General features: G+C 30.6%; 1 pseudogene; it reads left to right on the top strand.

Annotated features, from left to right (window-relative positions):
• Window positions 1-3,013: 3,013 nt before the first annotated feature.
• LOC109000335 lies at window positions 3,014-3,670 on the top strand (annotated as a pseudogene).
• Window positions 3,671-26,044: the final 22,374 nt, after the last annotated feature.

Genomic DNA, 26,044 nt, shown 5'->3' with positions numbered 1-26,044 from the left:
TCCCACACTTGTCATATCCAATCAATCCCCATACTTTACTCTCTTCCATAAGGAACCAGATTACTCTTTCCTTAAAACTTTTGGATGTTTATGTTTTCCACTTCTCAAGTCCTATAATCCACATAAACTAGCTTTTAGAAGTAAGAAATGTGTGTTCCTTGGTTCTAGTGCCAACCAAAAAGGTTATCAATGTATTGATCCTCAATCCAAACGAGTCTATATTTCTAGATATGTAATCTTTGATTAATTGAATTTTCCTGCTCAGACTACACAGGCTACAACTACTGTTTCTCCACCCTTATAGGATCATTTCCTTGGTTCAATGACTCTTCCACAATCCAGTTCTTTCTATCCTTTATCCTCTATTTATGTTCCATCTTTTTCACATCCTCATAATGCACCCACATTGGGTCCTGCAGACACTGTTTCACCTCATTCACCCACCTTTAACAACTCCCCTGCCTTAGAGTTTATTGTTGCCCCTTCCAATATTGACTTCCCTTCCAATGATAGTCCAAACAGTATGCTTGAATCTGAAACCAAAAACCCTCAGTCAATTCCTAAACCTCCATCCATCCCTTCATCCAAAATCATCACTTGATCTCAAACCAACTCCTCAAAACCTAAGCAATTCCCAGCATTGGATGACTGCAATGCAAGCTGAATACAATGCTCTATTGGCTAATAAAACTTGGACACTTTGTCCAAGGCCTAGTCATAAAAGGGTAGTGAGGAACAAGTGGGTATTTAAAGTGAAACAAAAATCTAATAGTACTCTTGACAGGTACAAAGCAAGATTGGTAGCTAAGGATTTTGATCAAATTGATGGAGTTGATTTTAATGAGACTTTTAGCCCTGTTATAAATCCTACTACAATCAAGTTGGTTCTAGCCTTGGCAGTTCATCATAACTGGTTTATTAGACAACTTGATATTTCCAATTCCTTTCTTCATGGCTATCTTGAATAGGAGGTTTACATGGAGCAACCTCAAGGTTTTGAAGATCCCCACCTACCTAATCATGTTTGTCTTCTTCACAAATCCATATATGGTCTTTAACAAGCTCCTCGAGCTTGGTTCTTGCGGCTGTATCAAGTTTTATTGGAACTAAGGTTCATTGGTTCCACAGTGGATACATCTTTATGTACCTTTCATCATGACAACATCTATATTTTTGTACTTATATATGTAGATGACACCATTGTCACCAACAACACATCATCTTCTATTGATGCACTTATCTCTAATCTCAGTTGTGAGTCTGCTGTTAAAGATCTTGGTCCATTATCATATTTCTTAGGCATTCAAGTCACCAATACAGCTAATGGTCTGCATCTTCATCAAGGTAAGTATGCTGTTGACTTATTGCATCGTATGAAGATGGTTGGTGCTAAACCAGCATCCACACCATGCACTACAGGTGGCAAGTTATCCAAGCTATCAGGTGATCCACCTGATGATCCTACAGAATATAGAACAATGGTGGGAGCCCTTCAGTATTTGACTCTCACTAGGCCAGATTTATCCTATAGTGTCAATCACTTGTGTCGGTTTCTACATTGTCCAAGAACCACTCATCTTACAGTTGCCAAGAGAGTTCTACGATACCTAAAATGTACACTTCAGTTTGGTCTTCAGTTCAGCAAAGGATCTCTCTAACTCAATGGCTTTTGTGACTTAGACTGGACAGGAAGCCTAAATGATTGAAAGTCCACTTCAGGTTACTGCATCTACCTTGGCCCATGCTTAATTTCTTGGGCTGCTAAGAAGTAACTAGCTGTGGCCAAATCCAGTACTGAAGCAAAATACAGATCAATGGCACTTACAGTAGCTGAAATGTATTGGTTGAGAATATTGTTTAAAGAACTTCACATACCCTAACTATAGTTCCTTGTCTTTGGGTAGACAATATTAGTGCTTTAGCACTATCTTCCAATCTAGTATTTCATGCTCGAACTAAGCACATTGAGGTAGATTATCACTTTATTTGTGAGAAAATCTTCAATAAGGACATCCAAGAAAAATATATTTCAACTGCTGCACAACCTTCTGATATTTTCACCAAAGGTATTTCTTCATCTCGGTTTCAGTTGCTTCGGGACAAGTTGATGGCTTGTGACTTTCCCATCACCTTGAAGGGGGCTGTTAGAGATAGTGATCAAGATCCAACTAATTCCAAGATTACTACTGTTTTGAATTCAAATAACTCTGTTGAAGATCATATCTAGATTAGCTAATATTTTGTTGTACTTATCTGTAGTCTATACTTATCTATAGTTTACACTTATTTATAATTCAAACACTTGTACATTGTCTATATATTTACTGAATGGAATACGACTGGAATCATCTTGTTCTAGCCTTCTCAATTTATTTTCTAACTGTCATCTGATGGAGTGATTGGTGACGAGCCGGGGCGTGGCTGCCCGGATCTCTGCATGAGTGGCGAGTTGGTGCTCTAGGAGGCAGCGGATCATCAGAGAGTGGGATGCGCGGTGACGTGAGTTGGAGCAGGTTGGATTGGCAAGTGACGCGAGTTGGAGGGAGACTCGGAAGAGCAGTAGCTCTGCGAGGACGAATAGGAGGATGAAGGGGAAGAAAATGAGCAGAAAATGATGATTTCGGGGAGGGAGAAAGTGGGGTCATCTTCGAAAACCTAATGATACGTGAGGAAAAAAAGAGCACCCACGTAGGGTGTGCATTGTGTGCACTGCTACAGTGGCTACTCTATAACAAATCTCTTTCAGAAAATGTTTGGAAAATCCAGAGCTTCCCAAGTGGCCTGCCAATGGGGATGATAACCCATGCGGCCCTCCTTCTTGGCCTCCCGTCTTCTGTTCTAGGGATAGGGTGTCACAGATTCAGGTTGCCAACCTTGGTCTCAAGGACCTTTGCCAAAGAACTTTAACCAGCTCTCAAAGCTCTTTAATCTGGGCCTTCAAAGAAACAAGTTCAACGGGACATAAAATTGAGGAAAATTTTTTAGAGAGAGGGAGGGGGATCTGTGGTGGGGGATGGAGATACTCTACACTCTGGTGGCAAGGGAATCATTGATGCTGGAGGAGTTTAGCGCCACGTCTACCAACGCCAGCGTGATTGCGCGGTAGATACTGAATAAGATACCGGAAAACACTAATATCCATGTGTCATACTCTCAGGACCGTTACATCTTCCAGCGCACCGATGGCCTCACCGTCGTCTGTATGGCTGACGAGAACATCGAAAGAAGACTACCATTTGCATTTCTCGATGACATTCATCAGAGATTTGTGAGGACTTACGACCGTGCAGTTCTTTCGACTCATGCTTATGCTATGAATGATGAATTCTCAAGGGTTTTGAGCCAGCAAATGGGATACTACTCGAATGATCCGAACGCTGATAGGATAAATTGACTAAAAGGTTAAATGAGTAAGGTGTGATATGTCATGATAGAGAATATTGACAAAGTTCTAGATATAGGCGATTATCTGGAATTGCTGGTTGATAAAACTACAAACATGCAAGGAAACACCTTTCGCTTCAGGAAGCAAGCTCGTCATTTCAGAAGCACGATGTGATGGAGAAACGTCAAACTCATTGCTGCACTGATACTCCTGCTACTGATGATTGTTTATGTTGTGCTGGCTTTCGTATGCCACGATCTCACCTTACCTTCCTGCATTAAGTAGATAATTGATCTCGGAGTGAGATTTAGATGTGTGCTCTTTTTTCAACCATTTCTTATATGGTGTGATATATTGGATTTTTTGTTTTTCAAATTTCATCTGCCACTGTTGTAAGTAGTCTTGGACTTTAATTTATGCGCTTACAAACACTTAACTGTCAATATGAGTGCTTATTTTCGTATTTACTCAAATCAAGTGGAAGTGGTTCAAGATGTGTATATAGGAAGACCGTCTTGTTTTATCTTGCATTATGTCTCGAAGCATTATATAGATTATTTTTTTGACATAGGGGTTTTATCCCATATGATTAATTTTGCAGCACGTAAAAATATTACAAGTTCACTTTGTTTACTAACATTGTAAGTGTTGATCTCTAAGTAAAATAGATGCAACAACACCAAATAATGTCGCTGCAAGTGCTATTAGCTTTTTAGATTTTAATGTAGTAAGAAACGCTCTGTATAGATATGTTTTCCTTGTTCCATCTTGACAATCAACAAAGAATGAACTTGTTTTATTTGAAAGAATGAACTTGTTTTATTTGAGAAAACATTTTGTAAAATTAAATCATAAGCACGTCGTTATTCATCATTGAGAATTGTTAATGCTACAAAATCTTCTTTTCGAGTTATGATAGTCAATTCATCATTGATGTTTGTAGAGTCAAGTTGGTCTTCGTCAAAACAAATATCATCATCTAAAAGATGAAACATGTTGATGTCCTTTCCCATTAACTCAAGTATGGCATTTCGTACAGTGATACTTTATGTAAACAACCTTCCAAACTATTATCTGTTTCTAACAAGCCATGCAACGTAGCTACTTCATGAAATGTTGGAGTGACAACACCATTAATTGCTTTGAAGTGATTAAAAGATAGAGAACCCCTTATATGATTTAATAATATATGCAAATAATACATTTCACCTCAAAGTGGATTTGCAGCAACAATTATGTCAATAATTGTTTGCTTCTATCAAGGAGTTTAGGTTTTATGTTGATTGCTCCAAAAAAAACTTAGGAAATTTTTTATAAAATAATTTTTGAAAGATTTCATTTACACAATTTGTTGAAAAAAATTATGTTAATTTTGATTTTGCATAAAAATTAGAGTTCACAAGATTTTTCAAGTTTTGATTTGCAGGAAAAGTTACCGAATGTTGATCTTCAAGATTGTTCAAGTTTTTGACGCAATTCTTCTTTTTGCTATTCTGGTAAGAGATTATATGGTATTTTTTTTGTTGATTGTCATAACTTGTTAAAGTCATCTTATCACTATTCATTTTGTTTCTCAAGAAAAGAGGTATGTCAATGATTGCGTCGAATTGGAAAAATTAAATTGAAGTGAAGAAATGTTCAGCACAATCAATTTGGAATTAATATCTAAAAGGAAGCACAATTGTCATTAATAGATAATGTTTAAGTGTATATACTGAGAAGTAAAATTGATGTAAAAAAAATTATAGATAACAAAGACAATTCTAGTAAAAAATTATAAAGATAAAAAGCATATTTAAGAAACAAAACAATACAACAAATAGATACAAAATCAAAGAATTGAATAGATAAAGAATAAGAGCTTCAAAGAAGAATAATAACTAAAGTTGATAATGTTCACAATATTGAAATAATGAAAGCAGAACAAAATATAACCTTAAATCAACAAACAAAATATACAAAACTAACAAATAAAATGAAAACATGTAAAGAAATCTTGGTAAATGCTCAAAGTAGTTGCAGCTGAATCAAATATAATGGTAAGCACAATTATGAAATACAACAATATAAGAAGTAAGTACAAAATCATATATTGAACAGATAAATATTAAATAGTTATGCTCAACAAATATTGACAATTTCAAAATAAAATAATACTATGAATAAGTCAGCACATTATTCAAATATTATAACTACAATATATTATCATTCTAAAAATATAAAAATATATTAAAATCAAAATACAAAATGCAAAGCATACCATGAACAAATGATAGTTGGAAAAGCTGACAGAAGAAATCTAACAAGTTAATAAATCAATTAATCTGACAAAAGTTAATAATATAAGTTAAAATTCATATTTTTGCTTAAATTTTGTATAACAAATTACAAGAACAAAACTAAGAACATCATTGTGAATGTTAATATTCAACTTGAATAACAGATGAATTTTATTAAAAAAATACACAAATAAAGCTTCATTTATGTTTTTATAATTTTGTTTTCTTTTTGTTCGGATATCTACTTATATCTACTTATATATAAAGTGCGAATCGCCTATAAACAGTATTTTCGTCTAATATTTTCGTTTCCAATTTTACCCCTACTTCTATTTCTAAATTTCGGTTTTGCCACTGAGATTCTTCCCATTTTGCCCCTGATTCTCCCGCGCGCGAGGCCCTCCTCCACTCTCCCCCGTCCGTTTCTTCATCTCCTGCAGTGCGCCGCCGCACACCGTTGTGCTCGACACCGCCGCTCTCATTCTCTTCCCCTCCGACCGGCGTCCATTCCCTTCCAATCTCAGCCGCTCTCGTGCAGCTATTGACCGCCATGAGCGAATAAAAGCCGTGTTTTTTTTTTTTTTAATTTTTTTTTATACGAGCGGCTGTGTGTTTTATTTCTTTTAGTTTTGAATTGAGCAATGCTAGGTACAGTCTCTAAATGGGGACTGCAATATAAGCTCAGGTTATTTTAACTTTAAAATTTTTTAAAATTACAAAATTATCCCTCCTAAAATGATGTTTTCTCTCATTTAATAATTTGTCTGTACATGCAGTCCCCACTTGACGACTGTAAATAAAATTTCTCTTTTAAATTATGTAAATATTGAATTCAATTGTTCCATTTAAGTATAAATCTAATTTTTTCTTTATTAATGATTTTTGTTTAATGATTTATTAAGAAATAAATTTAAATATATATTTTTTATTTCTGGATAAACTGAATAGTTTATTAATTAACCTGAAATTAATTACATTATTTGAGGTAGATCTATAGTTTCTAATGTACTATAGTTTATTTAATTTTTTTTAAAGGAAAATGATAGGGTTACTACTCTCCTATTACTCATCTACTATTTTTTTATATTTGATTTTTTTAAAATTTTTTATTTTAATTAATGGTTAAGGAAGTGATTATTAATAAAATTATATATTTTTTTAATTTTTTCGATTAAGGATGTTAAAAAAATACTTCAAAGAAAATGACAAAAAAATAAAAAAACTTGAAATTAACTATAAGTAGTAATTGGGTAGTAATAGGGTAGTAACCCTATCATTACCTTTTTTTAAATGTAAAGGATGAGACTTTATAAAATATATGATTAAATTATTTAATACTTACCACTGTAGTTTTGAATTTTAAAACTGACACATTATATATTTATTTTGAAAATAACAAATATACAACATGCGCATCCAACTATAATTATTAAGAGTAATAATATTAGGTTGGTTAGTATAATTACAAATTTTCATAAGGAAATAAATTATAACTTCTTAATAATTTAAAAATATAATATGTCATTATTATTATTTTATTTAGCCAAGTGTGAAAATGTTAAATAAATTAATGTTTTTAAATAAATTAAAAAGAGTTATGAAAACTTTTGAAGTAAATTAAGATGATGTAGTTTGCATTCTTAAATTAATAACTAAAATGCCTTTAAACTAACGCAATAATTTAACATTATTTGTAGTGTTAAGTAATATGATCTAGAATATGTTAATATATAATAGAACATTTTTAATTTTTTCCTTCTCTGAAAATTTATATAATGTTTGAGAGAGTTAGATGAGATGAAATTTTATAAAAAATAATTGAAAGAGAGAAAGAGTTAAATAAAAAATATTATAAAATTAAAATATTATAAGACACTTAGATTATAATTTTATAATATTATTTTGTTTTGAAATTTAAAAAGTTAAATTATATTTTATTTGAAATTTGAAATTTTGAGAAAGTTGTAATGATTATTTTAAAAGTTTTGTATTTCAGTTATGTTTAAAAATGAGATGGGATATAATATGAAAATTTTGGAATAAAATCTATTTTCAAATAGACTTTTATTTGAAAATAAGTAAAGGATGAACAATGTTCTTATCAATTTCACTCTCTCTCTCTTTTTTTTTTCTCTCTCTCTGTTTTTCTCATCAAATCTGGTTCTCTTATGTTTTTGCTCTTTTGCCGATTAGGTGAGTTTGGATACTGAGGTTTTTTTTTTTTTTGATAGGTTAGATCCTAATTGAGATGAGATTAATTGAAATGAAAATTAAAAGTTAAATAAAATATTGTTAGAATATTATTTTTTAATATTATAGAAACATTAGCCTTTTAAACAAGAGATTTTTGTAAGTTTAACCAAACAATATTTTATTTTTAGTAAAAGAAATAATCTTAATTTGCTTATGGATGTTATATTTCATTTAAGTGTATTCAATTCTTAAGTTTGCTACCTAACAAGATCTAAAATTCTCATTATATGTTATTTTATCTGGAACTCGTAAAAATATTATTAGATATAATCATTGATATTAGGGTTTATAATATGAGATAAAAAGGAAAATGATTTAGTCAAAAATCCTTATGCATATGTTGCTTGTGATAATATGATGATTTACTTTACACGATGATTCTATCTGAAGTTGGTCATATTTTACTGTCTATTATGCATCTCACAACATTTAATAGTAGACAACTGGACATACGTGCAGCGTTCGTTGCCCTAACTAGTTTATATATAAAGTGTGAATCCAAGAGGAATAGTATATTCGTCTAACACTTTTTTTTCCCATTTTACCTCTGCTTTGTAGATGTTATTACGTTTTTGCCGGTTACTTTTGCTGCTGCAAAGTACCTTGGAATTTTCCCTTTGTATTTTTAATTAACAAAAGAGCCTCTAAACAGACTGTGGGCCTAGACTGGAAGAGATACTAAACAAGACTTTTTATGGAAATTGGTTTTGCTAATAATTATTTTAAAGTACAATGATTTTATATTAAAAAAAAACCGACATCTTAAACTCTAATTATCTTATTCTATTCGCAAATAGATAAACATCCATAGCATACGGATCATCATTTTTATCTTTAAAATTTAATAAAAAATTATATTTTTTATAAATTCAAAATCTTCTTATTTATAACTCTACATTAAATTAACTATTAGATTCATCAAAATAATAATATAATATTATTTTTTTAATAATATTTTTAATTTATATTTTTTATATTTTACAATTACACTAATTATATATTAATTAATAATTTAATTTGATACTTAAATTATTATTTTATAACTTAAATATATTGTGGGTCAAAATTAGAAAATAATAATTTAAGTAAATAAAATAATAGTTATAGAGTGTGAATAGTGAGTTTTTAAATTTAAAGATAAATTAAAATACACTGTACTTCAAAATTTTAAATTTTAATATTTAATAAGTTTAATACAATAATTTTAAATATAAATTTTAAAAATTGAGCTCATTTAATGAATTCAATATCAATACTTAAGCATCATTCAATAAGAGTGTGTTTGGATGTTGAAGTGAGTTGAGTTGAGATGATAAAATATTATTAGAATATTATTTTTTAATATTATTATTATTTTAAGATTTGAAAAAGTTGAATTGTTTATTATATTTTGTGCTGAGATTTAAAAAAATTATAATGATGAATTGATATGAGTTTGAAATCCAAATTCACCCTAAATGAGGTGGGTTGATAGGTTACAGCATTGGGAGAAGAGAAAAAGGGAATGCATGCTTGTTACTTCAGTGGGTTATTTTAAGAATAATGCTACTCTCACCACTCCCGATCCCGCTCTTGGTCCCGCTCAGTGTAAAATTATTTTTTTAATATATATTTTTTTTACTTAATGATTAAGTAAGTGTTTTTTAATGATATTATAATTTTTTTTATTTTTTTTTGAAATATTTTATAGCGTTAAAAAATACATGTATAAAAAAGTAAAATAAAAAAATACTACATTTTACACTGAGCGGGACCGAGAGCGGGAGAGGGAGCGGGGGCTGTAGCAGGACTCTTATTTTAAAGCAGCCGACATTTGTCGACTAAATTTACGTTTGGTTACTAAACACCTCCTGTGCCCAATACCCAAAAACATTTGTTTAATTTTGGAGTGAATTTCGGAGTATTGTTTTTTTTTAATTTACCAACTTTTCAATAAAATGGATCGAATAAAGATAAATAAAGAAAGTAATTTTTTATTTAATTATATCTAGATCTGTTTTAATAATTTACAGACCAATAATAATGGTAATAATAATAGTTAAGACTGCAATTTCTTGACATTACTCAACTTAAAAGGATAAGAAAATAAAACAAAGATATATCACATGATCATTATTTATTGTGAATATATATTTTATCGACGACAAGTATAAAAAATAAAAAGATATTTTCTCTACTTTAATTTCTCTTCTCCCAATACTTGTAACACCCCGTATTTTAGTGTATTTTTACTGAAGGATTATTTTTATTTATTCAAAAATTTATTCTCTTATTTTAAAATTAGTTGGATTTTTAGTGAGTTTATTTTTATGATTTTAATTTGGTGAAAATTATTTTTATGTGTTTTCTTAATATTTATTTATTGTTATGCATTTAAATTTCTTTTCATATTTAATTAATTTATTGTTGGATTTAATTATTTTAATTTCATTTTACCATTACGTTTAAATTATTTTATTTAACTTGTGGTTTTGAAATCGTTTCCGTTGGATCATTTTTGTGACCTAAATTATAAGGATTGGACCTCATTTCTTTTAATACTTTTTTTCTTTTTCCTCTTTCTTTTCTTCATTTCTTTCCTTTCTTTTATGGTTCTCCTTCCCGCACGACCTAGCCCCCTCCCTCTCTCCTTCCGTTTCTTTCTCTCCACCCAGCGCCACTGTGAGCCGGCGCTGATCGACACCTCCTAGCCCGTTAGCCTGCCGAGCCGCCGGCGACCTCACCCCACTAACCTCAGCTCCATTCGCGCCGCTGTTAGCCACCACGAGCCTCTCCAAGCCGCGGCACTCTTTCTGCCGTTGCGCCGCCGTTGCACCACCATTGGCCACCATCTTTTCACCACTTCATCTTCGACCTCTTAGCAACCCATTCGACCGAACCCCACCTCCGATCCATCACCGGTGAAGCACTTCCAACTCTACTTCCGTTTTGGGTGTTTTTGGTCTTCTACCGCCACCCACGTCGTCACCCACGACCAACTCTCACCACTACTAGTTTCACCGACCTCCCTAGATCCTACCCTATCATTCTTGGGTTTTCGTTTGCTCCGTTGAAAAGTGGGTATTTGAGACTCACGGCCACAGTGCATTTTGCACTATTACGTTGCTCAGATGTCACTTCTTGCAGTTTCGTGATCCTTCGAAAATTGCTATATAGCACTGTAAGTATTTCTCCAAAGAACTTTCATGATTTAAATGTATTTTTGCACTAACTCATTTCACTGTATTTGGTTGAACATGTCGGACTGAGTCCGAGGAATACGGGGGCCGGATGGATTGGTGATTGGAGTTGTTTATGTGATTGATTGGGTTGGTAATTGTTAGTTTGGATATTGTGTTCATGCACATTGTATTTTGCACGCATGATCATGTTTGTAAAGGAAACTGAGTTTTCGTGTATTGCATTCATGTTCATGTGTTTATGAAAACTGAATTTTCATGTGAGAATGGATTTTGGATGCGTGTGTATCACGACCCCAAGCCGAGATCGGGCATTATCTCGGTGAGACTCCTCTGGTTACTCGAGAGCGGAATATACTGAGTAACGTCCCTTGGATTGTCGCTGGGTGACAATGGGATCGGAGAAATGGTCTTGTGCTGACTCCGTGGTCTTTCTGCTGGCGGGGACTAGAGGATGTCTGGCCATGAATGCACTGAGCGCGGAACTGGGCATCGTTACGAAGTCAGGACTTGCGGATGGTCCCTAGGGGAGACTATGATGCATATGGTAATAATAGATTAATTGACTATTTTCTGGGAAAACAGTGTGTGTTGGATTTTGTGTAAATCATTTTCTGGGAAAATGTTTTACGGATATTTTTGGGCCAAATGGGATTTTGGCCTGTGTTGGAAAATAATCATTTTCGGGAAAAATGATGTTTTGAGGAAAATGCATATTTCTTCATATGCATGCATGTTGGTTGCATTAATGTATTTTCATTACGTGGTTATTTGGGTTATACTTACATGCGGTACCATTTTGTAGTAACGCAGATTTTGATGCAGATGAGGAGGATGAGTGCGAGCCTGAGGAGACGGCTCCGCCCGAGGAGTGATCTGGGATCACTTGCTTAGTTATTTTATTTTAATGTATTGTATTTTAATTTTAGATGACTGTATAACTACTTTTTAAACCTTACTGATGTTTAGATTGTATTTAAAATTCTGGTACTTAGTTGGCTAATCCGTTGCGTTATTTTGTACACCGTTGCATGTACACACACTTGACACTTTCATTGGGATGCGTGACCGTATTGTCATCATCATGGCGTCTCGATTCTCGTATTTCCTTACATGGGGGTCGGGGGCGCTACAATGCTAACAACCCAGAATAAAATATTTGTTATTGTTACAAATAAAATCTTTCATTGATTTGTTTTTCTATTTTTTAAAATATATTATTACTTTTTTATTTTATATATTAATTTTTACAATATATTATATATTAGTTTAATTATTTTTTCTTTGTATTATTTAAATATTAATTTTTTTAATATTTTTTAATAAAAAATTAACAATAAAAGAGAAATTAATTTAAAATATTTGCAATGATGAATACTTTCTATAACAAAATGCAAAATAAGAATCAAATATATATAAAAAAAAGTTACATTTAAATGAATCTATTTATATTTAAATACATATATATATATATATATATTATATAGGAATGCTAAACTACACCTCATCCATTACTTTATTGGATTTATTTTTTGGATTTCCCATTTTATAGAATGGTGAGTCCGAGACTTATACCTTTTAAAATCATCTTTATTTTTTAATTTTTAATTTTTAAAAAAGAAGAAATATCTGCTCCAAATTAACCTAAACGATGCATGTCAACATTAATTATTTACTGCATTTAATTCATTTCAATGCATATTAGAAACCATTGTAATTTTGCATTTTTTTTAAAAGAAAATAAAAGAAAATAGAAAAGAAAAAATGTAATATAAATATCTTGTAATTATATTCGATGATTTATAATTTCATACAATAGAAGTATAAAACCTCACCAAGTGACGAAACAATTAACTTAAATAACATCCTAACAAGCTGAGTAAAAGTATTTTCAAATGTTTTATAAATATATATTTTTATTTTTAAATAATAAATTTAACTTATTGCATAATCACACCTACTTTAAGCAATTATTTATTACAAAAAATAAAAAATCATACCAAATAATACAATAAATACCCAAAATAAATTAGACATATTAAAATATTCAATTAAAGTCTGTGAAATAATGAAATGTTATTTTCAAATTTTTAGCATGCAGATATTGTACAGAGAGGAAGGGACAAAAAACCAGCAACAATTCATTTTTACTTTTATTGAATTCTCTGATTTTGAGTAATAGTGATAATTTTTTTTTAGCAGGGAGTATGATAGTGATAATTAATAAATTTAAATGTGTAGGTAATTAAATAAATAAAGTACGCAAGATTCAGGAGAGAATAGAGTTTTGATATAAAAGAGAAAACTCACAGGATCACCCGCATCTGAAATTTAAGATACACAGTGAGCCACAGATGCACGCAATCAATCTGTAGGAATGTCGGAAGCATCCCACAGTCCAGATCGGCAACATCTCCTTTACCTTGAAGTTCCACTATATAGTCTATGACTCTATATGTCCCGTGCAAATAATAAAGCAATCGGATATGACTACAACGAAAAATTTGTGTGCTATAATTGCAAAAATATGAGCATCTCATAACCACGGTAAATCATTTTATCTCATCATTTTAAATGATCATTCCGAACATGATAAATATAACATAATAATTGTTAAAATTATGCAATTACTAATATTCACATTAATTTTTATCTGTCGAGACTATCTAGAAGTAGATGAAGATACTGGATGTATAGCAGTTATTATATTCGGATTGATAGCAAAAGATACATTGAATCGTACAACTATTGATCTCTTTGAACACACAGATGAGATAGAATGTTTAATGCATTATGTCTTTATATTTTTTAATTATTACGAGAGCACCTCCTATATTTAGCTAATATTGCAACTACAGTTTCAAAAAATGAATGGATTATATACTTGCAGTGGGTATAAATGAATCAATATGGACAACTGCGTTAGAATAAACTCAACGTACTCTCTGACTATCCTATAAATCAAACTACGTCATAAGCACTCAAAATATATTCTTCTTAAACTTTTTACTGTTGTAATTATTATATACTTAAATAATTAAGACACTAAATTATATGTGAAGTCTATACTTCTTTATTTACTTTGTATATTTTATTAAATTTTTTGTTAAATTTATTTTTTCACCTTCCCATTTACTATTATATACTATTTTTATTTTTATTTTTATATTTATTAACTGCGCACGTTGCCCTTACTAGTCTCTTAAAAAGAACAAATGTTTAGTCCTCACAATAAATGTAACAATAACAAAAATGAACTTCAAAACAAAAGTATCCAACTACATAAAGTTTGTTTTCCTTTTTTGATGACTTTGCAGGTTATTTTTCACTAAAAAGAATAAATTCTATAATTTGAAATATTGATTAATGTATTTTGTACAAAAAAAAAAAAACAATACATATTGTTGCAAAAAAAAAAAAATATTTTTAGTTATTTAATAATAAAAAGTATTAAAATAATTAAAATAATTAAAAAAAAATTAAAAAAATTGGAACGTCTAAAATATTAAAATAATTGAAACGTTCATCATTTAATATTTTATTAAAATATTTTTTAGTTATTTCATTTTCTTTAGAAACAAGAGAAACTTCCTGGATATATTTCGTTTTTTTGTTATAATATGTATTTTTTTTTAGATAATACAAAAAAATTTTCAAATTATAAAACTTTTAATTTTTTTATGAAAAAGAATTGACCTGAGAAATCAAATAAAATCAGAAATAACAAGTAGTTGGATAAACAAAATTCATCATTTGATAAGTTACATTCGGATTTGTAAGAACATTTTATGTGTGAAATTTTTCATCTGAAATTTTTAAATTTTGTGTAAGAATTACTTAATGACAGAAAACAACTTTTCTAAAAAAATTATAATAAATGAATTTTCTTGTAATTGTTCATTATTATTTAATTTGTTTTATTCATTTGTTGACATAGTAAATTTCTATGCAAAAGTTTAGAAAGTGATTTTGTTTGTTTTGACAATTTCTTTGTTGTCACAAAAAGTGGTAAATAATATTGTAAAACCTTAGAATTTAAATCAAGACATTTTTTAACTTGTTAAATTCACCGTTGAATAGAAGTGTTCCTCAAATAAAATCATCATTTGGAAATCACCATTTTACACGGTAATTTTTTACATCAATTGTTGGCGTTCGCATTACTAAAGAGTTGAGCGTTCAAAAATATATCCCAAAATATCTCAACATAACTTTGTTTTACAATAATTTCCAGGTTTATTTTTTTCACGGAGATTTTTTTTTTTTTTGTGAAACAAATTTTCTACTTCACTTCCAATTTTCTACATCAATTGTTGACGCTGACACTACTTTTGAGACTCAACATTATTTTTGAGATCGTAGATGATTTGATGTTCAAGAAAAAATATTTGTTCAAGAAAATACTAACAAATTCTATAAGTTGTTGGGGGGAGTTGAGCATTTAAAAGATGAGTAGTGCTACAGAACAGCCATTGTAGCTGTGTACATATTGTACACACTATGTGGCTGCTTTTGGTCTTTATGTATTTTTTTTTTGTGAACGCACAAGACGACTTCTCTCTCTCATCAGATCTCTCTCATTTCTGATTTCTCTCTCATCTCGACCTCTCTCTCTTTCATCGACTCTCTCTCTCATCTCAGGCTCTCTCTTGTCGTCTCTCTCATCTCGAGCTCTCTCTCTCATCTCGGTCTCTCTCATCTTGGTCGCTCTCTCTCTCTCAAAATGAAATGAATTCAAAACGTACAGGATCCATAGATGCAATCAATCACTCAACGAAACGCACCGTTTTGGACATATCAAGTGTGCAATGGATGCAGCTACACAGTAGCTGCTCTCAAGATTTATTCTTAAAAGATAAGCTCCAAAAATATAAACCACATATCAAGAATACTATTTTTGACAATAATTTTCAAATTTAGTTTTTCTTAGCACAAAATTTTTTTGGAGCTTATCTTTTGAACGCTCAACTCCTCCTACAACTTATAGAATTTGTTGGTATTTTCTTGAACAAATATTTTTTCTTGAACATCGAACCATCTACAACTTCAAGAGTAATGTTGAGTCTCAAAATTAGTGTGTTAACAATTGATGCAAAAAATAGTGACAACGTCAACAATGGTGTTAGAAACAGAATTAATGTTGTTTCCACATTTATCTTAATTGGTCCATACATATATGGTTTTTATTAATATTCTATAATACAATCAATAATGCTATAGTTTATAGTTGAAGAAAAAAAAATTATAGTACAATTTAAACTTTAAATATGATTTAAATTTTAAACAAAATGTACATTAATGTTAAACTAAAATAATTCAATCCATAAAAGAAAATACCAATTAAACCAATCACAAAAAATATCAGTTACAGTACCTATTACCCAAAGAGGAATCCTTCCAATAGTATCGGCCATTTGTCCATCGTCCCTCCACATTTCATCAAGTGGTCATGCTATAGACATAAACAGTCATAGATAATTATGAGATGATATCTTTCCGAATGGGATAAGAGAATTTCTAGTATTCTATTGTTTACTGTTATCTTTTCTTCTCTTAATTAAAGAAATAATTGGAAAATTTAGAAAATATTCACAGATCTGAAAATTTAGAAACATAAGATGCTGCACGACATCAAAAAGATTTCACATTATTAAAAGTAAAATGAAAAAAAAAAACATGATCCAAATTTTTCATCACTTAAACTTATAAATAGATTGATAATCACATATTATAAAAAATATATAAAACATTGATGATAACTACATATTGAAGAACTTGATAGAGTCAAACCTCAGAGTAAAACTCCAAGGTGAATAGAAATCTCAGAAATCTCCTGCAAAAAGCAAACAAGAAAAAAACTTCAAATGATCAATATATCACGACAATCACAATATGGAAACCCTAAAAAATGATGCACACCATTCAACTTCAGACTCATACAGATCTAAAATGAAACAGCCAATCCTCAAAGTAAACAGACCAAAACAATTAATAATTATACAAGGAAGAATATTCATAGATAAAAAATAAGGATTCATACAGAATTGAACTACATAAAATTATAAGCAAAACTGACCAAAGCGTTATAAAAAATTCACAAAGTGCACAAATACAAACCTAAAAACAAATAGCCAAAAATTGCTGCAAAAACAAAGTTAAGAAAAATACAGAATCTCATTAGATGAAAAACAAAAAATGATTATAAAATCATGAGGAAAAACAAGTAAAAATATAAAATATAAACACAAGACATAAATATAAAATGATACAAGTATGGATATATTTTTATACACATTGTGAAAGTTCAGAAATACCAACTTGAAACAAAAAAGTCCAAACCGAAAAAATCTTGAATCATCACAGAATCAGGCAAAATTATAAAGCCATAAATTGAAAAACCTTATATATATATTTAATATATATATATAGTATAATTCAGACTCTACATTTTCTCTAAATATGTGTATGTATTGTACCATTAAAATTTCTAAACACACAAAATAATTGTTGATTTCAAACATGAAAAAATCAATGAGGAGGTTTTTCATCAAATGATGGAGATTGCTTAAGGATGACTATTGTATTGTATTGGCCTTCTATATAAAGGTTGGCCTAGGAGGTAAAGTTAATGTAATGACTTGAATATAATTTTAAGTCTTTAATAAATTGTATATATCTATATACAATATATTTATTTATATATATAAATAAATAAATAATTTATATGTGGAGCGGGGGCGGGGCCCCGCTGGGGTCATCCTGCCCCTCGCCCCCGCTAGGTCCTCTCTATGCGGGACGGGGAGACCATCGCTGCCCACCCCTAATTTATTGGATGAATAACCCAAAGTCACTACAAAATCATAAGTAAAAAAAAAAAAAAAAAAGAGGTAAATATCTATACAAAACACAAATATAAAAATGACATACGACACTACATATTTATATACACTGAGAGAGTTCAGAAACACCAACTTGAAATGAAAAAGCCAAAACACAAAAATTCTTGCGCCTTAAGATTATGGAGCAATAATATAAAATCAGAAATTCAACAAATTTATATACAGCATAGTTCAAACTATAAACTTGAAACTGTCAAATATACATTTTTCAGTAAATTTGAGCTTTGATCCCATTCTTTTGGTTTGAAAAATCAAACCAAAAGAGTGGGAACACTGCCCAAATTTACTGGAAAGACCAAATCAAGAAAATTAAGAGATACCAACCTGAAACCGAAAAGTCCAAACCACTTAGTTATCATAACATCAAAAGAAGACAATAAGACAACAATTTACAAGTCTTATCTTCTATACTAAAACAAAAATAAACAAAATATATTACAAAAAACTAATATTTTATGTCTATTTAGTATATATTATATTACATATCAAATCTTGAAACAAACAAAAAAATATACAAACGAAAAAAAAACACATAAGGTAACCAATATAATAATAATGTATAACTCGAATCTTTTACACTAAAAACAAAAGTACATAAAGTATATTATAAAAAAAGTTAACATTTATATTCACATAATATCATATTATATTATAATGTTTACATTATTCTACATGTTCTGAATAAATATGATATTAATTTAAGCATTAAAACATCTATAACATACAAAAAAATCTTCTTCTTAAAAGAAAGAAGATGAATGAGGATTTTTATCAAACAAGGAACAAAAGCTATAATAATAACTTGTTTTTATCTAAACACTATCATAGTAAATATTCTGTTATGGATCATCAACTAATGAAAACCCTCATCATCTAAATTCTTTTTTTTGAGAAGAAGCAAAATAATAAATGTTATTTTTTATTTTATTCTTACAATAGATCATATAACAATCACAAATGGAAAAAAAAATTACAACAAATAGAAAATCATCAAAAAATACAAGATGAAATAGGGAATTTACTTTTTAAAATTATATATGTTAATAAATGAATAAGCATAAATCTTGATATATAAATAACCAGATATTTCTAAAATGAAATATAAAATTATAAGTAAAAATTACCAAATATTTATACAATTAAAAATATAAAATTATAACAAACAATACTAAAGATTTATATAGAAATGGAAAAATCCAAAAACACAAACCTCAAACTAAATAGCCCAAACCTAAAAAATATTGTGTTCTAACAGAATGAATCAAAATTAAAAAGTCAACAACTCAAGAAATTTATATGTAGTATAGTTGAAACAGTCCAAATTTGCTTTGAATTTGTCATCAATCTAAAGCAATGAAATGCAAACCAAAAAAATTAAATTGATATATCTTTTCTAGCAAATTTAAACTTTGATCTCACTCTTTCAATTTGACGAAACAAACCGAAACAATGAGATCACAACCCAAATTCCTTCAAAGGACTAAAACCAATCAAGTGCATAAATTCAAAGAGAGAAAAAACCAACGTGATAACATAAAAAAAAGTGTGAACAACTGAATAAAAAAATAAATGAAGTAGAACCCAAAAATGAAGAAGTTAAAAAATGCATGAAAGAAAAAAATAAACACATAAACTCAACATGCAACCCACAACATACACAACCCAAGTTAAAAGTAAATAACATATAAAAGAGAAATTATATTTTCTAAAAAATCTAAGTTGAAAAAAAATATGAAAAAAAAAATCAATTTTGTTAGAGATATGTAAATAACAAGAGGAAAAAACAGAATAAAAAAAAAATCGAGCACATTTTCAAAACTTGCCTCAAGCTAACACCAAATTGAATTAGTTATTTCTTGTTGTAAGCATGAAATGAAGCAAGAGATGAACAAACTTCACCTTCACAATAAGCCTTTATTTATTTAAATAATTGTTTTCTTTCTCTTCCAAAATAAAAAGAAAAAAAAAATCCCGAAATGATAAAGAAAAAAAAAAAACTACAGAAAACCCTAGATCAGTAAACCACAAAATAATAAAAAACAAAACTCATGCAAAATGTTAAAACCAGATTTAATAGCATGAAAAAAACCCCAATGCCAAAAAGCTAAAATCCATAAAAATATATATATTTTTCACAAAACATACAAAAAACTCACAACATGCAAACGCAGTTTCGAAAATTGCTTCTAGCTAGCAGAAAATAGAATAAAAAAAATATCATCCAACACAATTTCAAAACTTGCTTCTAGCTAGTAGACAACCAAAAAATGCCATGACTCAGTTGATAAAAAAAATGAAATGACAACAAATAATAATAAAAAAAAACTACAGAAAAACTCATATCAACAAACCACACAAAAAAAAAAAAAACCATACAAAATGTTAAAACCAGATTTAACGCCATGAAAAAAAACCCAACGCGAAAAAGCCAAAGCCAACAAGTCCATGTAAAAAATCTATTTTTTTCACACAAAAAATGAGAACATGCAAATCCATAACATACAAACAAACATTTAACGGCATAAAAGAAAAGAACCAATGCCAAAAAGTTAAAACCAAGTTGGTAAAAAACAAATGAAAAATTACAATTTTTTCAAAAATATGTAAATAACAAATGCAAAAAACAGAATAAAAAAAATATATCATACGTCACAATTTCAAAACTTGGTTCTAGCTAGCAGATAGCCAAGAAAAGCTATGACTCAATTGATAAAAAAAAATTGAAATGACAACGAAAAAAAGCTACAGAAAAACTCATATAAGCAAACCACAAAAAATCCTTACAAAATGTTAAAGCCAGATTTAATGCAATGAAAAAAAAGACCCAAAGAGAAAAAGCTAAAACCCATGAAAAGAAAAATATTTTTTCACAAAAAATAAAAAATAAAAAACCCACAATATTCAAACTCAGAACATACAAAGGAACAATATCTACAAATCCAAAGAGAATGTGAACAAGCCCACGTAAAAAGTAAAAAAAAAAGCTATGACTCAATTGATAAATAAAAATGACAACAAATAAAAAAACGACAGAAAAACTCATATAAGCAAAAAAACTTATACAAAATGTTAAAACCAGATTTAATGTCATGAAAAAAATAGACCTAATGCGAAAAAGCTAAAACCCATATAAAAATGAACAACATATATGTAAATCCAAAGAGAGAATGCGAAGAAGCCCATGTAAAAAATCTATTTTTTCACAAAAAAATATAAAAAATAAGAACATACAAATCCTAAATATAAAAACGAAGATTTAACGACATAAAAAATAAACTTAACGCCGAATTTTTTTTTTTCACAAAAAAATACAAAAAACCCACAACATGCAAACCCAAAACATACAAAGGAACGATGTCTATGCAAATCCAAAGAGAAAAAGCCAACAGCCCCACGAGAAAAGCTTATTTTTTCGCAAAAAATACAAAAACTCCACAACATGCACACCCAGGACATACAAACAAACAACATATATCCAAATCCGAAGAGAGAAAGCCAACAAATTCATGTAAAATCTCCAAACCAATAGCACAAAAAAAAAAAAAAAAACCAAATGCTGCACAAAACAAACTTGAAGAGATACCTAGAGAACACAAAATACTAAGAGAAAAGAGAAGACGAAAAGAGAAAACGCTTTGCTTGTGGAGAGAGAAGACGAAAAGAAAAATAAAAAGTCTCAAAAGGGGAAAAAAAATCTCAAGCCTCTAACGCAGTTGCACTCAAAGGCCAAAACACCATCACTTAAACGGACACAAAACACCAATACAAAAGGACAGAAAAGACAAAACACACAAAAAACGGACCATATACACGGAGGACGAAAAAAACACTGTTCACAATATCCCCACTTATTATATATAGTATAGATATCAGGGAATACATAGTATGGATTCCAAAGCATCTGATCTCCAAAGAGGAAATTGGTCGAAATTTGTTAATTTCGAATGAGTAGTGCTAGTGTGTCACGCAGCTTTGACTGCTGTCATGTCCACTTGTACAAATCTCACTTTTTATTTTTTTACTATTTTTTTAACATATTTAAATATTTTTAAAAAATAAGAAAATACATAAATACATTAAGGAAAATGCTAGGGAGCCTGATTTGGGCTCCCGTTTGCTTTTCCCGTATGATGTGGGAAGGCCAGTTGGCCTTTTCGTCTTTTGTTTTTCTCCCTCACCCAGATCTCTCTCACGCCACGTCTCCCCTGTGCCCAATGAAACTCATTCTCTGTCTCCCATCTCCCCCGCGTCTCTATCTCCGTCTCCATCTCCCCTGCCCAGTGAACCCATCTCCCTTGCCCAGTTCTTCTCAAGGTAAGATGCCTATGCCCCTTTTTTTTTTTTTTTTTAGTTTTGTTTCTGGCTTTGGTTGTCTTGGAATTTTTTTTGAACTCAGTTTTGAGTTTTGTTGTACCAATTTGAGACTCATTGTTGTGTTTTTTTTTTTTACTCAGTTTTTTAGTTTTGTTGAGTTTTGGAATTTTTTTTGGACTCAAGTTTGGCTTTGTTGATTTGTGACTTTATTTCGGTTAAGGCAGGAAGAGTGAGGCTCTTTTGGATAGTTGAAGGATTAAATGAGGTGAATTAGGGAAGTTGGTCTTTTAAGTGTTGGTGGGTTCAGTTATGGCAGTTGGTCACACTGGTTGGTGATTTTCTGAGTACCAAGTGCTCGACAAAATGCCACAAAGAGCTACAAAATGAAATGTAGTTGTTTCTTGATACTGAGTTTTAGGTTGCAACAACAACTGGAATATAAAGTCGTTCTTTCCTTTTGGAGTATTGGATTTTGCCTTCCTGTTTAGTGTAACATTATCTACTAGTTTATTGTTTCCCTTGCAGACATCATCGTTACTACTTGTAATTTTCTCCATTTTTTTATTCTTTTTATGGTATTACTTGGGATAGAATTGTTTTTACGATTGTAAGGGCATATATATTTTGTTGGAAATTGATATAACGACATACATTATCTCCACCACCTCTTTGTTTTAATGTCTCAAACTAGTTGAAGAAAATGTGCTAAATTCCATCATAGGTTTTTTGGGAGAATTAAGCAGTTGACATATAATGTACATTCGTATGAGGGCAGTGAAAATGTCAACACACAAAACTGATATATGATCCATCCATTTTATTAATGAGAGAAAACGACATTTCAGGTCATCCATTTTCGAGGAAATGACATAAGAATTGTAAATCTAGACACAATGTCTGAAGCACGTAGTAACATTAGCAATATCTCACGCTCAAAGAACTTTTAACAAAATGAATACCCAATATGCTTTTGTGGTATTAAAGCATGTCGACGAATTGCGCATACGGAGGATAATGAGGGACGTCTATTTTTCAGTTGCCAAAACTTTGAGGTATGTTATTTCACTATTGTTTGCTAATAAGTGAATAGTAATCATTGGTTGCTAATGTGTTGGTTGTTTTTGCAGTCTGGACATTCTTGCGGATATTTTTGTTGGTATGATCCGGAAATACCACCATATGGTGAGAAGAGAATTAGTCGTTTAAAAAGCGAGATTCAAAAGAGACAACTAGCAATAGATGTACAAACAACTCGACATCGACTAGAAATAGAGATTGAGAGACACAAGAGAAATGTTGAGAGAGTTATTGTAGTTTTAGTAATTTCAATGTTATGAGTACTTTGTTTAGGCATGTTTTTTTGGAAAATTACAAGACAATATGTAATCTATGAAGTGAATTTAATATAATCTTGTTACTTTGTGTAGTACTGGGTACCTTAATAGCATTTCGCAATTCATTATTTTTATTTTAATCCAAATTGCATGATTGAGATTATTATATTGTATCAACGAAGAGTTACAAAAACCATGAGTGCTTATATCAATTGAGGAAAACCACGAGTGCTTACATTAACAAAGAGTTACAAAAATCGGTTCAATAAAATCCCAAGATTTCAAAATTACAAAACAAGTAATAATTGACACAAATTTGTCTCATGACCTCTACCAATCAGAACGTACTGAAGTCCTGATGAAAAGCCTCTGGAGTTGACTCCTATAGGGGCATAAAAAAATGTTAAAAGTGGCAATGCAATTCACTAAAAAGATTACCAAAATAAGTTAGTTTTACATTATCTGTGAGTGATGAGCAATCAAATGAGTTGAAAAAAAATCCGGTGCATGTGTCCAAACTTAACTTTGTTGATCCTAGTGTTAAAAATATAATTTTAAAATAATTGAAATAAAAAATCGTAAAACAATAAATGAAAAATATGTTGAATCATAAATGAATTAATAAAAAGGAACCTTAGTTTCGTTGTGGTGTAATCGCCTTTTCGTATTAGATTTCTTATAACTCTTCTTAGCGGTATGCACTTTTCTCTTAGACGGTGGTATTTCTTTACTACGAACTACCAACGGACTAAGAACTCTACATGTCATGCCCTCAATGGAAGTAGTTGTATCAACTATGTTGCTAGTATCATGATCAACAATACTAGCGTACTGTGTCTTCAACTGTTCTATTTGCCTAATCAATTTAACACAACTGCTCTCGACCTTTGAAGCATTGGAACACAATTCATAGAAGCAATTTTGGATCCTATCGTACCTTCGCGCATCGTCGATGCTACTAGTGTCATAACTACTTTTCACGAAGGTGTATTTTCGCTTAACATATTTCATCCACCGATCCAAGATGTATTTTGATTGTATTGTATGTTGACTTATTTGAGTTAAGATACAAAGAGCGTGTCTGCACAAAATACCACTAAACTCAAATAACTTATAACTGCATTTCACATCAAGAAGATCTTGAACAACTTTGACATTAAAGGTTACACGTTTTAAAAAGTCATCACCAACTTGAACCTCATCCACAACAACAAACGTATATATACCATCGTCACATCTCATCTCCTTAGTAGTCAAATATAGAAATTATCGCAATTCCTCTTATACTTCTTTGAACTTAGCAAGAGTATATGCACTTTGAAATTGCTTCTTAAGAGGATAGCGACTGATGCAATGAATGTTCGTGTTAAAGGATTTGAACTTAACAATTACTTCATTCTCTACCTTTCTCCTAAGGGTCGAATCATACTGGTCAACAAATTGCTTCAGAGTATTTCTAGAGTGAACATAGTCGTTGAAAAATACATTCATTCTTTCACTCTGCTGTGTAGTTGACATTCCTGCCCAAAATGTGTCTCTAACATAAGCCGGGACCCAAAAATGACGATCACTATACAGTGATACAAACCATGCATTTTCATGCAAATCATATGTATCGAGCATACAATACCAATGTTCCTAAAACTCATGCTGACTGAAAGAGTCATAAACGCACCTATGTATAGTGCTATTGATTTCTCCATATCGACAATGTGATCCAAACTTCTCAAGAAACTTTTTCATTTTATGTCACACGCAGAATCGATGCCTAGAAGTTGGAAACACTCTCGAAAATGCAATTTTCATGGCCTTGTCTTGGTCTGTGATGATTGCATTTGGTGGTTGGTTATTCATACATTGCAACCATGACTCAAATAACCACTCGAATGTATCTGCGTCCTCACTGGATATCAATCCGCATCTAAGTAGGATTGATTACCCATGGTGGTTCACACCCACAAACGGTGCAAAAGACATTTTATACGCATTAGTCAGATATGTTGTATCAAATGTAATTACATCCCTGAATGATTCATACATAGCTCTACTTCAGGCGGCTGCCCAAAAGACATTATTTAACTGCATCTCATTGTCAACGTCTATCTTATAATAAAACTCCGGATTTTTTTTTTTGCATATATTCGAAATAGTTACATAGAGCTACACTGCCTCCAACCCTGAGGCGAAGTCTTCGTGCATTATCAATGTAGTTTCAACACTATTTCTCCCCGAATGTTACATTCTCATAACCGCCTGCCTCAACAACCACAGACTTGAAATTCTTGGACAACCTTATTCCTGCCTCGTCATTTATTTCAAGTCTCTTAGTAACACGAGCATCAACCTTCTTAAAGTATCTGAAATGTCTTGACTTTCCCGGACTACAACAGTCTGTGTGATC

Source organism: Juglans regia, chromosome 7 (assembly GCF_001411555.2).
Source record: "Juglans regia cultivar Chandler chromosome 7, Walnut 2.0, whole genome shotgun sequence".
NCBI classification, from domain to species: domain Eukaryota; kingdom Viridiplantae; phylum Streptophyta; class Magnoliopsida; order Fagales; family Juglandaceae; genus Juglans; species Juglans regia.
This window is presented reverse-complemented; position numbering and strand designations above follow the sequence as displayed.